The sequence below is a fragment of the Chrysochloris asiatica genome, unplaced genomic scaffold (genome assembly GCF_000296735.1).
Source record: "Chrysochloris asiatica unplaced genomic scaffold, ChrAsi1.0 scaffold00051, whole genome shotgun sequence".
Taxonomy (NCBI): Eukaryota; Metazoa; Chordata; class Mammalia; order Afrosoricida; family Chrysochloridae; genus Chrysochloris; species Chrysochloris asiatica.
This window is the reverse complement of record NW_006408569.1, coordinates 14,890,486-14,894,453: the sequence shown is the minus strand read 5'-3', so window position 1 is coordinate 14,894,453 and position 3,968 is coordinate 14,890,486. Positions and strand designations below refer to the sequence as shown.

The following is a 3,968-nucleotide window of genomic DNA, read 5'->3' as shown; positions in this document are numbered from 1 at the left end:
GGATGCAAATGGAGGCTTACTGCCATCCAGGTTTGGCTTACTTTGCAGTTGAGGTCTACTGAGGCCTGCCCATGGCTTCTACACCCAACACCTAGAAAAGCTTTCATTGTGCCAGTACAGGCTCCAACCATCACAGTATTTGTGATACTGTTGGACCACTGGACTCCTAGTAACATCATATTGTAGCAACAATGAAAGCTAAAGAAAATTCAATTCCTTGGTGAACTGAGCAGGTGTTCTCTCCTCAAGGTAATAGGAGCCCCTTAGAAAAAAGTACATACCCCTGAATGAGAGGGAGACCCCTGAGGATGGAAGAAACATATTTTCTTGATAGATGAGATGAAAGACTAAGAATTTTTTAGTTAGAAAAAGAATAGACTTTTTTTTTTTTTACTTTAGCTAGTTAAGTAGCATATCAATTTTTTATATTTTTGATTTTGATAAGGAGCTCTGGTAGCATAGTGGTTATGAATCGGGCTGCGAGCCGCAAGGTCAGCAGTTCGAAACTACCAGCTGCTCTGCGGGAGAAAGATGAGGATTTCTGCTCTCGTAAAGATTTACAGCCTCGGAAACCCTGTTCAGGGTTGCTATGGGTCGGAACCGACTCAATGGCACTTAACAACATATATTTTATAGTCCTTTGGTTTCATTTTCTGGGATAAAAAAGCATAGGCATAAATGTTTTAAATGGTTCGCTTGATAATATCCTTTAAAATAACCTATCAAATGGCTTATTTCATGTCTCTTGTTTAATGATATTCATAAATGTCAATGTCCACCTTGATTTCAACTGGTTGAAAATTGCAGAGCAGAGTAAGTTGCATTTCTGACTGTTTCCCAATCCCTGAGAATCATAACCATAACAGAAAGATTTTATGCTTTCATCATAAGTCTCAGGAAAGCAGTTGCGTTCATTCATTGTTAATTGAGCAAGGAGCAGTGTCATACAGAGTTAATTCTTGCAAATTGGCTTCCACTTGTAAAGAAATTTTCTGAAAATCTCGAATATAAGTCAGGAAAAAGCCAAAGAAGGAAAATGACATGGACCATTCTGCTACAGTTGTGATCATATGAAGCACATAACCTTTGTTCTCAGGATTCCAATGTAGTTTCTGTACTACATCGGTGCCAAAATTGCCACTATACAAAATTGATGAGCAAGTTCGCACTCTAAATGCACTTACTGTACACCAGATAACAAGGAGTAAGTAGTCTGATCCAGAGTATTTTTTTGCCATGAATTCCTGGCTGCATTTGGTAGCAAAGGATAGTCTGAACAAACATATATAATGAACCCAGACCAAAGATTAGTATAGCTCCACTAACATGCACACCAAAAAGGGTTGTTTTCTGGAAATTTGCCACAATAGAAAGTCCTAAGCAACTCAATAATCCAACTATAAGACCAGACTTGTTTAATCTGATGATACGATTCTCTTCTGGATTCAGAGCATGAACTTGCTTATAACGAACATAAATGTTGTTGTTGTTGTTGTTATGTGCCATGCAGGCGGTTCTGACTCATAGCGACCCTATACAAGGTTTCCAAGGCTGTAAATCTTTATGAGAGCAGAAAGCCTTATCTTTCTCCCATGGAACAGCTGGTAGTTTCGAACTGCTGACCTTGTGGTTCACAGCCCGATTTGTAACCATTACGCTACCAGAGCTATGCATATAACTGTGGAGATATTTAACATTGCCCCAAACAAGCATCTTTCTGGAGCTGTTGTACCAGTGTCAATAATATAAGGCAAAGCAGGGTCAACATGATGGAATGTTATTGCAGTAATGTATGAAAAGATGAAAGCAGCGGCAGTCCAGATTACAAAGGCTGATGGTATTCTCTTTATGAATTTACAAAATGTCACTCTTGAGATCTGTGCAAACTTGCAACCTTTGTAGATCCTTGTTCTGGTGGCCTGTCCAGTGCAGGCTTCAGACTCCTGAGCCTGTGATTAGGATGGAGAATGGGCGGGGTCCTGAAGCAGTTTCTGAGAAGCCGGGGTCCTCTGCTCCTGGACTGCAAGATCAGCCACTCCCCTCCTTTTGTTACAAATTGTCTACCTTTACATTTGCAACACTCACAATCAGTCCTGATAGCAATTATTCACTATTGAACCACAAGAGTCTTAACTCCATCTCTTTTCAAACAGGTTGGAAACCACTCAGTGCAGATTCTACCTTCCGCCTTACCCTCTGAAATTAGGCTCCCTCTTGAAAGCTTGTCAGCCAGTCACTTTGTGCCTTTGTAGCTCCCCCATTTTGGGTAGCCAGTGTCTAAGTTGCCCATCCTTTTCAACCCTGTGTACCCAGTAGGTGGGAATGTTCATCGCTGTAAAAATTTGCTCCCTCTTTTGAGCTACTAGCTAGCTACTAGCTAGCTACATCCACAAGCATAGGTAAAGCTCATCAAATTATAGTGGATTACCCTTTTTTTCCTCTTCTTTCTTTCCTCTAGTCTAGTTCTGGTCATCCAGCCATTGAAGCCAGGTCAAATGGGTACCATCTGCAAGTATGGGTGTTCTTGTGCATCTCCCCTCACTTCATAATAACCGGACCCTTCACTCTCTGCTCTAGTCTTCTGTGGCCATGTCCCTGTCCCTGGGCCCAGAAATCCCCAGGTCTTGCCATACTGCTGGCCAACTATATTTCAACCCATGTTGACCGGAGTCTATTGAACATGGTCGGACTTAGCTCAAAACTTCATTGCTGTTTTCCCCCACTTCCCCTTATCGGTGACCAACGTGCTCAGCAGCAAGACCACATGACTGCTCATGTATTTTCCTTGAATCTTAGTCTTGGAAGGAAGGGGGTTTGTCCTGAGGGGACCTGACCACTTGACTTTTGGTTCCTGGATGAACGACTTGCTTGTTCTTGTAGTAATTATTCAGACTGCTGTTACTATTTTTTATTTTTCCTGCTGGTCTTTCTTTTAAGAAGTGTCTTCTGTTTCTTCTAGCCGTTCCGGGTTGGTCTGCTTGTCCTTTCAGTGGAAATTTCCCACCTCAAAATATTTTGGATGAGGATCCGGATTCCACCTACAGTCTTCTGCAATGCAAAGGCTCCACAGGAAACCTCCTTCACTGGGCAACTTCTAGCCCCACTTTAGGTATTCCAATCAGTTATAGGCTGAAGATGGACTTACAAGCTTTCTATGGTGATGTTTCTGGCTATTCCTTTCTCTCCCCATCAAGAGTCTATTTTACAATAGTAGGTAAGGGAAACCAAAATTCAAAAGACAACCAAGCATCTTAACATTATTTCCTCTCTTTTACCCATTCAAACCATGCCTCAATCCCTGTAACCCAGAGCACTGTTTCCAATATTGTGCATACATCATTATTTACCTCTGCCCCACTTAGCCCATGCAAAACTGCCTAACTGTTCTCCCATCCGCCTTGTTCTTTCTCCATTTAAATTTTGATGAGGAGATCTGTGTGCATGGGTAGTAGAAACCTCTGGGACTCGGGGGGGTGGTGTCCACTCACTAAGGCACCCCCTCTAGTCACCCAGAATGGAGGTGTACAGACAGCAAGAGATCAGTGAACAGAGGCAAACAACAAAAGAATGTCTACACCTTTATCTCCTAGGATTGGTAAGGTGTCCACGGTGCCTCTGGTCCTTCCCTTACTTCGTCTCGCTCAAGATGGCCAAATTGAGAGCCCCTGAGGCCGGCCGGTCAGGAAAAAACGCCAGTTTTCTTCTTCTGCTACAGATTCCACTGGTTGTAAGCTTTCAGATTGTCTAAATATTCATTTATATTTAGAGTTCTGGGACTATCTCCTGAACCTGCTTCATCTGGTATTCTGTTTTATTGCTGATGGAGGTCCTCACTGTACTGCTCCCTGATCCGCCATCAAGTCTCACCACATATCTTTCAGTTGAGCTTGCTCCCAGCACCTTCTGTTCAATCTAGCTGTTCAACTTTCTTAAATTATGTATATTTCATCACAGGGAGATTACAAGTT

The 3,968-nt window shown here is 42.3% G+C and overlaps 1 pseudogene; it reads right to left on the bottom strand.

Annotated features, from left to right (window-relative positions):
• Window positions 1-884: 884 nt before the first annotated feature.
• LOC102824578 lies at window positions 885-2,330 on the bottom strand (annotated as a pseudogene).
• Window positions 2,331-3,968: the final 1,638 nt, after the last annotated feature.